A 14,813-nucleotide genomic window follows, 5' to 3' on the forward strand; every position below is an offset into this window, starting at 1 on the left:
AACATAATGTGTCATCCACCAATGATGAAATCATGGCAATGCCTTCTCAACTAGCAGAGTTGAGCACTGAACTTGTTCATTATTTTGTGGACAATGGATCACTAGAAGAAGAGTCTATTCAAAATGAAGTACCAAATGAGGGCAACAATGGGGTTCAATCAGGTTCCCCTAAGGTTGAAAGGCAAGTGTCAAGCCGTCATGAGCATGTGACAATGAACAAAATGATACTTGGAAGGTTCCTAAAGCTACCAGTAGAGAGAGTGAAGGCCTCATCAATGCATTCAACAACAAACTATCTTCGGTTAGAGATGAGTTCACAGTTACTCAACTTGAGGAATATATAAACCTAATGTTCAATTCTGAGCAGAAATTCAGGAATCTAAATAGAGAAAGGAGGAGTTGGCCAAGGAAAAGAGAGATTCAAGGATTTCAGCAGTAGTAGCTCGGGCAGAGGAACGGATTGAAAGAAAAAAAACAAGGGAAGAGAAGGAACATAAAAAATAGTTGGCAAGGCAAGAGAGGGAGGAAAGAAAGGCTCAAAAAGTGTTAGAAAAAGAAGGGGTCACAGACAAGGAAGAGTATGGTGCAAGTCAGTTGGAGGCAAACAGGATGATGTCCAACACTTTGGACCACATTGCAGATCATACACCATCGTACCAAGACCTGATTAACATCCAAGTCCCCCACTATTAGCCAGGGGTTATACCACCCCACTATACACCTACCAGTGTAGGGGTAAATCCTATGTATTATAGGCCACCTCTAGTTAGTGTTGGGGTTAGTAGCACAAGTGGACAATTCGGCTATTCAATCCCTCCATGGTTACAAGGAGTAAATTGGACTCAAGCATATGGTAGAAACTTGGCTCAGGTAGGCACTTCAACAAGTTTGGGCAATTCAGAAAATGGAGGCCATCAAGCATAGGGGTGGCATGAATTTTTTGTTTGTAACCAAATTGCAATGTGGATGAAGTTACCATCACTTTTTGGTCTATTGCAATGTAAGCTCCAATGTGTATTTGGATAACTACGAAATTCACTAAAACCCAAAATAAGTAGATATCAAAACTTTGTTCAAGAGATTAGAAATCACCATATCATTTTTTTGGTATCTTTGAGAATATTTGGAGAGTGAATAAAGTTCACAAAGTCATTCTTCTTATCAATTAAGACTAATTGGAAGCAGCATATGAGTCCTTAGATACCATGATATTTGTGCCAATATATCATATCATACATTAAATGTGATATGATATCAAATTTCTGAAACATCAACTTAACATGAAAATATTGAAAAAACTGTAAATATTCAAAGTGGCTTAACAAAAGACATAAAATCCAATCTTTTCTATGAACATTGAGATTGCCTACTATACCCAAATCAATTCATCGATCAAATTCTAATCTCCATGATCCCAAGGGCAACATGGAAAATACACATTCAAGTATAAAATAACGATCTTATATGAAGCATAACCATTCATAAAAATCGAAAACACGTAAAAGCTAAAAAATTTGGTCGAGAGATTAAAATCACCATATGTTGCAACTTTCGGTATAGTTATGAGTGTCTTACAAGTGGACAAAAGTACACGAAATCATTCCTCTAGTCTTAGTCTCCAAACTAGCTTCCACATAAAACTAAGACTAGCCGAAGGCAACACTCTAATTAAAGGCAACACATAACGCCCAAAACGTTGTGATCCTTATGTAAATGTATCATATCATAGATAAAATGTGATGTAAATCACATCTTTGAAATATATAACTTAACATGAATATATTGAATAAACTATAAAAATTCAATGTGATTTAACAAAGGACTTCATATCCAATCCTTTCTCAGAACTTGAGATGGATTTAAGTGCTCCAAATCAATTTCAAGATCTCTTTTTTCACTTGAGTTCTAATCTAAAGATATTAGGGGAAATATCTAACTGAACATGAATATATTGAATAAACTGTAAAAAATGAATGTGGTTTAACAAAGGACTTCATATCCAATCCTTTCTAAGAACTTTAGATGGCTTTAAGTACTCTAAGTCAATTCTGATATTTCATTTGTCAGTAAAATTCTTATCTCAATGATCCTAGGGGCCAATGCAATGATCCTAGGAGAAATATCTATCTCAACATGAATATATTGAATAAACTATAAAATTCAATGTGTTTAACAAAGGACTTGATATCCAATCCTTTCAGAAAACTTGAGATAGATTTAAATACTCCAAGTTAATTCCGACATCTCTTTTGTCACTCTAATTCTAATCTCGATGATCCTAGGGGCAATATAGTGATAGCAAACATTATCCACCACTCAGAAACTCCATGATTGGAATTATCCACCACAAAAATACCATGGCTAATGGAGTCGTATAAACTAGAATGTGTTACAACCCAATCTGGAGAAGCCACAGTTGCTACAACTCCACCATGAGATAATGAAATTACAACTCTAGAAGCTATAATAAACCCAAAAGCAACTATAATTATGAGAGTTGTAGTTGTAGAATAGAATGTTGCAACTCAAGTATCCACATAATACCTTGGTGTTCTGACTGAATAAGAAATACTCCAGGTGTAAAGAGAGATGAAGGTAGCCATGATAGCCACAAAAATTCAAACTAAGCCAAATAAATTCCCAATTAATCCACAAAAGCCACAGATACTCCACAAAAGGAAATTGTTTTCCAAACTAAGCTACACAAATTCCCAATTAAGCGACAGATACTCCACAAAAGGCAATTATTTTCAAACTAAGCCACAAAAATTCCCAATTAAGCCACAAAAGCCACAAATACTCCACATAAGGTAATTGTTTTTCAAACTAAGCCACAAAAAATTCCAATTAAGCCACAAACACTCCACAGAAGGTAATTTTTTTTCAAACTAAGCCACATAAATTCCCAATTAAGCCACAAAAGTCTCAAATACTCAATAAAAGGCAATTTGTTTTCAAACTAAGCCACAAAAATTCCCAAATAAGCCATAGAAGGAATTTTTTTTTTTTCAAACTAAGCCACAAAAATTTCCAATTAAGGCACAAAAGCAATAGATACTCCACAGAAGGTAATTTTTTTTCAAACTAAGCCAAAAAAATTCCCAATTAAGCCATAGAAGCCACATATACTCCAGAGAAGGCATTTTTGTTTTCAAACTAAGCCACAAAAACCACATATACTCAACAAAAGGAATTGTTTTTCAAATTAAGCCACATAAGGCAATTTTTTTTAAACTAAGCCACAAAAATTCCCAATTAAGCCACAGAAGCCACAAATACTCCATAGAAGGCAAATTTTTTTCAAACTAAGCCACAAAAATTCCCAATTAAGCCACAAAAGCCACAGATATTGCACAAAAAGCATTTTTTTTCAAACTAAGCCACATAAATTCCCTATTAAGCCACATAAGTGACATGTACTCCATAGAAGGAGCAAAAAGTTAGAGATTAACAAAAAGAAGACGAATGGTGTGAATACTGAGAAAATAGATGTGTTGACAAACACAGTTGCAGGTATGGCTGGCAGGATGAAGAATCCTACCAGGGAACGATGATGCCAAGCTCCAAATATTTGTTGCAGTGAGCCAACCATGGTGTCCAGTGCCGGGTCTGGGTCAAACAGGGTCGAGCGAGCGAGAGACTGTGAACAAACATCTGTCTGAAACCCAACCACATTCAGTGACATACAACCCTGTAGCAACGCGATGCCACCTAAGGGCCGAAACCCTTTACTGTGCCCACACCCCACCTCTGCGGTCGAACAACACACCGCAATAGCCGAACAAAACAACGCAACAACCGAATAACTAACCATAACAACTGATAAACCCTCCCTCACCTCACAACTACAACGGCACGTGTAGACAACTACCGGTAGAGCAGAACGAGCAGCTATCAGGCCTGGACAGAAATGAACTAACCCTAATTAGCTTCACCCTAATCAACAAATAAAAAACCCTAATTCGGGCCAAAACTATTGGTGGAGTCCATGCTTGACAAGGTAACACGTGGAGGCAACTGCCCGATGCGTTTCGTACTGCCAATTTGACCCGCCAGGGGTTCAATTTGGGCCACATAGGGAGGTCATGCAACTACTTACCTCCCTTCCCTATTTGTTTTTTTTCTCACTCTACACTATTATTGATGAATATCATACACCTCTTTCCCAAACCAAATTGGCCATGTAAGTTGCACTAGATTAGCACCTGTGAGTCGATAAAAACAAATTTAATATCGAAACCAGAACCTTAGGGGTTATTCTAGTTGAATTTAAACTACTAGGCACATATTTTTTATTTATTGGTAAGGGTAGACATTTTCCAAAACATCACAAATATGTACATGTTGGGAACTACATAAGTAACCTTGAAAGGAGAGAATGGAGGGGTAAAAGTGGATGAACAGAGTTCCCCTATATATGGATTTATAATGTGCCTTGCGCTTATTGATTGAGAAATTCTCCTTTGGCATATTCAATTTTTTTTCTTTGGGTGTAGAAAGTTCTTTTCTTCTTAAAACATTTTTGATGTTAAAACTGGGCTCGTTTTTAGCAACACTTTTTTCTAAATGGATTTAATAATTTTGCGAAATAAAATATTAAATTCAAGTGTAGTTTAATTAATAGATAGAATGTTTTTTATGGTACATTTTTTTCTCGTTAATTTTAACTAAAATATGGTAGATATTTTTAAAAACTTGAGTTTAAGTTGTTTAATTTGTAAAATTCTAGTGCCCTAAGAGTTTTTGAGAGCATTGAATCCATTTATACATTCAAAAATATATTTTAAATAACAAAAAATTTGTTGCTTGAAGTTATATTGCGAGACTATGGTAAAAAATGTCATTTTGTCTATAAATTAAACTACGACTTAAATTAACTTCTAAAAATTTAATTTAGGTAAAGAGACAATTATTATTCTTTTGAATTATATAAATTAAGTTTAATTAACAAACTTTATTTTTATGGGAATTGTCTAATTATTTTATGTTTTGAGAGTTTTTGTCAAAATTTGGCATTTTTTTTTTATAGCATAAATCGTGTTTTTGTTGTTGTTTAAAATTCGGAACTTAAAACAATTTAACTACAACATTTTTATGTAACAAAAGATAATCACTGACCTTTTTTTTCACAAATACAACATTGTATATTCTATATGAGGAATACATGTATATTATCAACACTAGGAACATCCGCCATGTCACTTGCAAAAAGTAAGTAGAATAGATCCCATTACTTCTTCCCAACCACTCAGGCTAACCTCAAATGAGTGACCTTATTTTGATGCAAAATGAATTGATTAATTTGTATGTAAAATTCACACGTGGTTATGTATCCGCCTTTAATCACTGGTTTCTTAGTAGCACTATTTCTTGAAGTCATTACTATGTGTGTGGTAAGAGGATTGTGTCCAACATTTCGAGTGGACAATCCGCACATAAAAAACGGACCAAACTAAGTAGAATGATTAGAAATGAGTGCAAATAGGCTTATCTAGAGGCAAAGAAAGAAAAAGAAAAAAGAACATTAGAAAAATTTAGAGTTCAAAAGTCAAAGCTTAAAGAGAATGTTAGAAATTCCTAGGTCAATGGGATAGGATTTTTTAAAAAAAATAAAATGAAGAATAAATAAGTTAAAATAAGTTTAAAACTAAATGATGAATAACTATTTCCAATAAACCATTGAAATGCATTAAAAATATTTTAATGTTAATTAACCATAAAAGTAATAAATAACTATTGAATAAAATAAAAAAAAATTTAGAAAATAAAAAAAAATTATTAACTAAATACATAAATAATCGGGTGATTAAATAAATATAGAAACTGGAGAGAAGGGTTAAAGGGATTAGGGTTAATTAAATAATTAAAGGACAATGAATTATTAATAAAAAGGACAAGGAAATATTAATAAAAAGGACCAGGAATGACGAAGGGGTAATAAATTAGGAGAATGATTAAGAAAATTGAAGGAATAAATTGAATGAATGATGAGCAGAGAGGGTTAAAGATTCAGAGATTGAATTGAATGAATGATAATGGGGTAAGTTTAATGTGGGAAATTAAGTACATATAATAAAAGCAAGTAAATAAGGGATAAAAGATTAAGAAATTGAATTGAAAGAATGATAATGAGGTAAATTTAATGTAAAAAATTAAGTACAGATAATAAAAGCAAGCAAACGAGGGGTAAAAGATTAAGAGATTGAATTGAATGAATGATAACGGGGTAAGTTTAATGTAAGAAAGCAAGTACAGATAATAAAAACAAGCAAACAAGACCTGCAGAAGGAAAAGGGGGTAAAAGATTAAGAGAATGAATTGAATGAATGACAATGAGGTAAGTTTAATGTGCGAAATTAAAGACAGATAATAAAAGCAAGCAAACGAGACATGTACATAAAGATTTAGAGAATAAATAAGATTAAAAATAAAAAAGTCAAGTTAATAAGAATAAAGATCAAAAAAATCATTTTTATTATTAAAACTATTAAGATATTTTTCATTTTCAAGAACTTTCATAATAATTTTTCAATTTTTTCAATTTCAAGAACTTTGATTAAGAAAGGGAAAAAAAACGGTGTTCAAGATTTCAGCGTATTCTTTTTGTTCGTTTTTTTTTAACGCAATATTATTGCTCCTTTTTTCGTTACTTCATTTTGGCATAAACATGTCATCTGTTCGGAAATGTGTGATAAGAATTCCAAGGCTTTTTTGGGAATTTGCCTTGTTTTATATTTTCATAACAGGATTTTGTTTGAAAAGTTGGTTTTAATTTTATTGAGAAAGAAAAGATGAAAAGTTATTAAAAAAAAGTGTTTCTATTAAAAAGTGTATATTTAATAAATTTTTTATAAAAAAATATGTCAAAATGAAATGGTGTCTTTCTAAATCTTTAAAATTTAAAAAGTGACTATATTAAAACACTATGAAATCTCAATAGAATTTACTAAATAGATAAACATTTTTATCCAATTCTATTTATAAAAAGATAAACATGTGTTTCTTCTATTCATTAGATAATCTTGAAAAGTATTTGAATTTACATCATTAAAAATATAAATCTCTTTGCACAATGGAAAAAGTTTTTTTAGTTTTCATTTGTTTCTAATTTATACTATCTTTCAGCTTGAAACAATTTAAGCAAACCAAAAAAACAAATATATACCTTCAACAACCAAGGGAATTGAACTTTTCTCTTAACATTGCTCAATCAAAGACCGCTATCAATAGACTTTCATCTCCATTAAAAACTTCGAGCTCTATAGATTCAAAAATTTATGTAATTAAAAGGAAAATTTTCTATATCTAATAGGGAAATATTGTAACATGTAATACACATTTGTAGTGTTGTTGTTGTATGGCTTGGTTGGTCATTTTTTTTGGTTTAAGAATGGTTTTCAAATTTGGTCCTTACAATGAATTCAAGTTTGGTTGATGTCTTTTTCTAATAATGTGGTTTCTTTTCGTTGATGTCTTTTTCTAATAATATGGTTTCTTTTCATTAACAATGTCGTTTAATTTTTCTATGATTTCAATATCTCCTTAAAAACCATTCATAGCAGCACCTACATGGACACCCACACGCACAACTTATTTCCTAGATGCCGAATGGAGAGAATGAAGCAGGGGACACGATAGTAGTTGTATGGATATCTATTGGCATTCTATATCTTTTGTGAAGACCAACCAGAAAAAGAAAATTAAGTTGTAGCTAAGCAGAACAATCTTCGGTTGTGTGGTTATTGATAGAGCTTTGGAGTTTCATTTTAACGCTTCTCCCCAGTTCAAATCTCTACATAATTTTATGGGAAGCACACTTATTACTTCTCATTTTTTTTTAGTATTAATTTGTATGTTTTCAAAAACTAGAGAGTGAATAAAGAAAAAGGCTTTTTAAGATAAGAGAAGAAATACAAGGTTTTAAATAAAGTTTGATTTTACAATCCTAGGTTTAATAGTAAGCTTGATTATAGTAAGTTCAAATGGTAGAAATGTTAGGATTTTTTAAGCATTATGGTTGTTAGTCCAAGAATCATCTAAAAATAGAAAAGAGATGGTTATTTAAAAAAATATAAAAAACGTTAGAATCACTAAGCGTAGTTACCACCATCTAATGGGGTAATCTCATAATTGAACAATCTTGTCTGAATGGTTGGTTGACAAGAAAGAAAGAAAATTTCGCAAATTAGCAAAGAAAATGAAGATACAAAAAATCTGGTTATGATGTAAAAATGTCAAGATTATCACTTTAATCTATTTTTAAACACGATAAAATTACATCTTAACTAATTTATTTCATTTATTATTATTAAATGAAAAAATATTCATTTATTACTATAAAATAAGAATGTATTCATTTATTCCCCCGGTTGGGGTGACAGAGTGGGTAATCAATGAAATAAGGGATGTCAGAGGCCAGGAGGTGAGAGGACTGCCTACCACTTCCCACACGCTTATATCGCAGGGAGTGGTGGAGTCCTGCATGTCTGCAGCGATGACAAAAGGGAGATTTGGTATGCAAGTAAGAGGTGGTAAGGACGACTGTTTAAGGTGGATGGTACAGCAGGTAGGTAAGGCAAAGTATGAGAGGGAGCATAGAGAAGGGAGGATGGATAGATTGTAGGGCAGCGGGAGAACAAGAGTGGAGGACCAGCCATACTCGCATTCAGCAAGCAAGCATAGCACCCACGGGTATGTTAACTGTTTCCTTTCTGTAATTAGTAAAGGAAAGTCCAGCATTGACGGATGGGGGAAGAGAATTGTGTCCTGTCAGGAAGGAAATACCACGGGGAGGGTTCATGCTGAGCAGAAAGAGCAGAAACAGTGAGGAAGAGTTGCCCTTTAGCTCTGCGTCACTGATGGTCAGGCTTGAGGGCATAGAAGCTAATAGGGAGTGGTGCTTTATGCTCAGGGAAAAGGCCAGCGAGGCTAGAGAGGATTTTATCCGGGTAGGGGGATTGAGGGGGTAGATAGGGGGAGATATGGAAGCAGAGAAGAGAAAGCCTGGGAGGGGCAGATGGACAGGAAGCTAAGCAAGGATTGGGTGGCATGCGAAGGCAGTAGCGCTGCAAGGGTAGGGAATGGTGATGGAATGCAAGGCAGGGGGAGGGAGGAGAGTCTCAGCGCGAAGCTACCTTTGCAAGCTTTACTGGGGTCGAACAGGGAATGTGTTAGCCTGAGGGACCTCAATGCGGGAGGAAGGGACAGTGGAGGAGTGACTGAGACCATGTTGGGTCTGACCAAGGGTCAGGACGGGTTGAGTAGGGAGAAGGTGAAGCCCAGCCCTGTTTCACCTAAATGCCTGTGAGCAACGGAGTGCGGGCAAAGGGGAGTCAATGATGGAGAACAGAAACTCCAAGAGGCAATCAACATTTGGACTGGTAATGGTTCCATGATCTTGACATTGAATTGTGATTACTGTGAATAGGTAATAGACAACTGTGACATGGCGCGTCCAGCCAGAGGAAGAGGCCGCGGAAGACGAGGAAAATTTGGTCCTTGTCCAAAGGACCTGGGAACCTCAGAACAGAGGAAAGGGAGAAGACCCGTAGACGAGACTATCAGGGAGGCAGGGAAAGCATATAAGGAAGGAACAGATGCAGGAATCCGTAAAATTATAGAAGAAATGGAGGACCGAATTTTGGAAGAGGACTCCGAGGACGAAATGGAGGAATGGAAAGAACACATTCCAGATCTTGGGAACACCAGAGGGAGAATGTCCCAATTCAAACAGACCCGGCATTTGTACTGGCTCATGAAAAAACTGGTAGGAAAAGCAATGGAATAGGTGTCCATGGGGATGGCTTTGATCATTAGAGACATGCCAGACTACAAAAAGGACCTGCAAACTATCCAGTTCCAGCTATGCAAGCAAGACATTAGACTGGACCGTATCTAGCGACACATTCCATGCATTATCAAAATGACACCAGCACCTGGAGATTCAGCGGAAGACCCAGTGACAGTCGAGTCAGAACCGGAAGACCTCAAAAAATAGCTGAGCACAATGATAGCTCAGGTTTTTTTGTTTTTTAGCAGCTAGCTTTCTTTTACGTGCATGCTTATGGTATATAAGACTATAGACTGGTTCTTAAATAGTTATGTATATATTGCTTGGGTAGAAAGACTGAGAACTTATCGTTTTTGGATGGCTTACAATATGCACCCGTGGCCAACAAACTTGGTTACCCACTGGGAAAGTTGAGGCCACCTATTAACTATATGTGGTTTTAGTTTGTTTATATATAAATGGAAAAGGAGGATCTACCTAAGCTTACAAAAAAAATGTATTCATTTATTACTATAAATAAGAATTTAAATTAATAAAGAAATTACTATGTATGATGTTCGCTAAAAAGAAACCCTAAAGAAAGAACCTTGTCGGTCTTATTAGGCTATCTCAATATTTTAATGTTAAACATCAAAGTTTCAAAGTAATGATTTCTTCATGGAAAATGTAAGGAATCCTATCGGCCTTATTATACTATCTCAAGATATCTATGTGGAACATCAAAGTAATGTCATGAATATGTCCTCATAAAGGTAGGATAAAAGATGTTTTCATAGCGGTAGGATGATCAGTACTCAAATATATTCGGCATCCTCGAAGATGTAGTAGATAGTAGTAGTTATTTACAAGATGAAACAAAAAGGTTTGTGAATCAGTAAGCATAGTTATCACCATTTAATGGGGTAATCTCATAATTGAACAATCTTGTGTTAATGGTGGGTTGACAAGAAAGAATAAAATTTTACAAATTAAAGAAGGAAAATGGAGATACCACAAAAAATGTAGTATGTGGTTATGATGTAAAAATGTCAATATTGTCACTTTAATCTATTTTTAAGCGCGGGACAAGTATGAAAAATATCGTTTCAAATGATGAACTGCATACCTGTTGAAGGCCATTAATTGGGACTGTGAAATCACTTCCCTTTATCGACTCTTAAAAAGCTTCATAACTCCCCTTCCAATCCCATGGAAAAACGAATATATGAAAAAGTATGAAGTGAAATAATTCAATGGATTGATTTTTCAGACTTGAGTAGAGCAAGATGTAATTACAAGCAGAAGTAAATGTAAGGAGACACAAATCCACATCAAACCTTCAGGTTGAATGCAAAGATTAAGAGATTATGCTTGATATGGAGTGTAACCTTGATGGTTCTCATTCTGCAACAATTTCATCGTTTCCTCCATAGGAAGGGAAAAAAGCCATCGACTTTTCTCAAAGACTTAGTCCAAAAAATCTTCATTGATGACATGATGGATGATATAAAAAAACATCCAGAGTCTACACATGACTATATAAAGATCAATCATCCATTCCATACATAATAATTTTATTAGGTTCCGCCTATATCAATGAACTGAATGAAAGGCTAGGGAAATGAAAGTTGAAAATTAAAACTAAGAGTTAAAAATACCTTGCAAACATGTGCTGCACTCACTGTAAGGTTGGGATTAGAAAAATCAATGCAGCCAAGATTCACAAGCTCAGAATAATCTACCTTAGTGATTGTTAATTCACGAATGCTAAAAGAAACCTCTATTATCAACGAATGCGAACATAAACCTCATATCATGAATGCTAACTCTATGAGTTCTACCATTATGGTTGATGGCCTGAGAATGGGTGAACAACCTCCATTGCGTCCCATTGCACTTGAGTGTTGCCAAAACCTCCTGCAGACATTAGAGTGTTACATCAATCATAGAACTAGAATTTTTTGAAATGTCCTACAGGCAAGCTACCCTTCATAGGGCATCTTATAATATTATTTAAATTAAAAAAAAAACCTGTAAACATCAAAATCAAAATTTAAATTTCCTTTGACTGGTAAATTTCGTTGAGCACTTCTCTGACGTGCTAGAGGGCTTTAGAAGGGTTGTGACGTGTTCAAATTTGAACGCTGATTCCGTATTATGTTTATTACATTAGTAACTTATTTACATATGTATATTGAGTCTTCAAGTGGAATAAATGAACAACATTGAGTATTTTATAGAGTTTAATGGGTGATAATTAAATTAAAGTAAATTAATAATGCATAACAAGTTTATAAAGTGTTTATATTATTAATTTTTAATATTAATTAAATTATGTTGAGATTTTTTTTTTTTTTTTTTAATTTAGTATGAAATAGATGTTGTAATGTTTTTTCTTGTTTTGTTAAACATTTTGACATGGTCAAATTACATAAAAATAAAAATAAAATAAAATTTAAAAACTTTGTAGCTTAATATAGGAAAGATGTCGTAATTTTTAACATTTTGACTAGCTCAAATTACATAAAAACAAAATAAAATTAAAATTTAATAAACAAAATTAAATTAAAATTTTTATAATTATTAATAAAATATTTTGACTTCATAATATTACATAAAAATAAATAATAAAATAAGAAATAAACACAAATAAATAATATGAAATTAAAACAAAATAAAAAATAAAATTATCTAATTAAAATAAAATAGTCAATTTACCTTTATGAAACATTTTGACTTACGATTTTCACAACCATGTTTTTTTCCTATGGTATTCTTCTCTAATCTAGCCTATTGAATAAAAAAATAAACTTATTTAATTAAAATAAAATAGTCAATTTACCATTATGTAAACATTTTGGCTCACGGTCAATTGTCAATTTGTTGCGCCATAGGTGGCTAAAGACTACCTTGTAGAGCTGTATATGTATGAGTATCCTTATCTCGCTTAATATCTAAATATCTAAGGCATTGTATCAAAATATGCAAATCCTCCATTTATACATAACAAAAATTAAGAAACACACTAGATATGACATACTACTAATCATCAAAAGAGTCCACAAGAACTGGATCTTTCGTGCTCGAGCCAGGTAATTCCATTTGAGGGAGACATAGAATATGCTTTTCTATACGACTGAGGCAGACATTTTGTTGCTGAATCTGAAATTGGAGAAGCTGAGATTCTTTATGTATTTCCAGAAGAACAGGATCGATCTTGGCCAGACCAACTGCAGGAGTTGACAGGGCTCTTTCCACAATATTTTTCATAAGCCAATACAAATAGATAATTTGTTTATACTGAGAGGATTTACCTCTGGTATGACGAAGGTCTAGTACCAATTCCAACCATTCCTCAACATCCAGATTTTCTTGAGTTGCTTGTTGATTCAGTTCTGCTTCCCACCTAGATATCAACTGGCGGATTTTAGGTTGAGTGTCAGTCTGGTAAGTCTAAGTCGCTTCATGTATAAGAACATAGGTTAATCTATGTGCCCATCCCCGAGCAGGACATGGATAGGGATGACTGCCACCACACCGAAGCCCCACACGCCAGCTCCGGCCCCATGCCTCTCCCATCGTGCAACCTCTTCCAAAGGAAGATTGTGCCATGCTTTGAATTCGTCGGCCTTGAAAATAAATCATTGCCCTGAGATGACAGCCCACAAACCCTGGTGCAATGTAGATGTCTAGCATAATGACTCGATGTGTGCAACTAGAGATGAGACCTGAAGGGATATCATAGAAGAAATTCACAGAGCTATGAGCAGCTAGCCAATAAGCAAACATTTTCCACTGAATATGATATGGGTATGCTGATAAAGGCCATAATTATCACCCCATGGATCCTCGAGCCTTCGAAGGAAAAAACACAGAATCCATTCAGATGAATACTCTCTCATAAAATCTCTCCTCTTACAGACCAACAAAAGTATCAAGAAGACAGGAAATAAAACCCAAGTACTAATGCATAGAGTACAAATGGAATGTCAATGCAGACCCCAAGTACATGCTCATTCGGGAGAGTAAAATAACATAACTAACAGAAACATTTCAACCAAATTGAAGATGCCCATTAGGAAAACTAGCACTTTCCTTTCAAAATTCCTGGAATGTAGTATTTTTAACCCGAAACATTGTCTCAAAGACATATTTCCCATGAATTATCATAGAGAAGTTAATCGAAGGGATAGGAAGGGGAGGAAACATTAATAAAACATACCCGCAGATGTCAGCCACTAGAAATTGGGAGAGAGCTACAGTGCCCAGACAACTTGCTTCATAAGGAACCTTCATGAGCGCACCTAAGAATTCCATTGAACTTCTAACCAAACTAATTACAATGCCTCCAACTCGAGCCAAACTTGTGGTATAAAATTCAAGGCAGAAGGTATCACACTAGTCTTGCTGATGATCATAAATGCCTTGCATGCGAACAACCACCTTGCAAAGGTTGGTGAGTGTGTGAGGGCCTGAACAATACCCTCAGTGTCCTTTTGTCTCGATTTGCTATCCATAACGTGGATCACGAGGACTCCAATTCTCTACTCTCACCCCGATCAGGGAGATAAATTTTTTTCATTATAATTTCTTAATTAAAAAAAAGAGTTATTTTCTCTTTGTTTTTATTTTTTAAATTATATTTTAAATCTTTTACAAATGGTTTTGTAAATTATTAAAAGAAATTTCTAAATGAAAAATACCTCTATTTTTGTATCAGAGTGTCTTATAGGGAAAGGTTTAATTTTTTTGTTTAGGGAATAAGGTATGTCTTATCTTTCAGAACACCAAATTAGGCTTTATTTTTGTATCAGAGTGTCTTATAGGCAAAGTTTTTTTAAAAAAAAAGGGGAAAATTTTGATATTTTTTTGGTTATCCTTTCTTAATTTAAAAATAAAAATAAAAACCAAATTTATTTTCTCTTTCTCTATATTTTTTTTTAAAATTTATATTAAATATTTTGCTAATGGTTTGTATAAATAAGAGAAAAATTTTATATAAAAATACCTCTTTTTATTGTTGTCCTCCTGCATGAGAGTGTTT

The sequence above is a fragment of the Pinus tabuliformis genome, chromosome Q (genome assembly GCF_031772625.1).
Source record: "Pinus tabuliformis cultivar Carrire ecotype Pingquan chromosome Q, CPIR1, whole genome shotgun sequence".
Lineage (NCBI taxonomy): Eukaryota > Viridiplantae > Streptophyta > Pinopsida > Pinales > Pinaceae > Pinus > Pinus tabuliformis.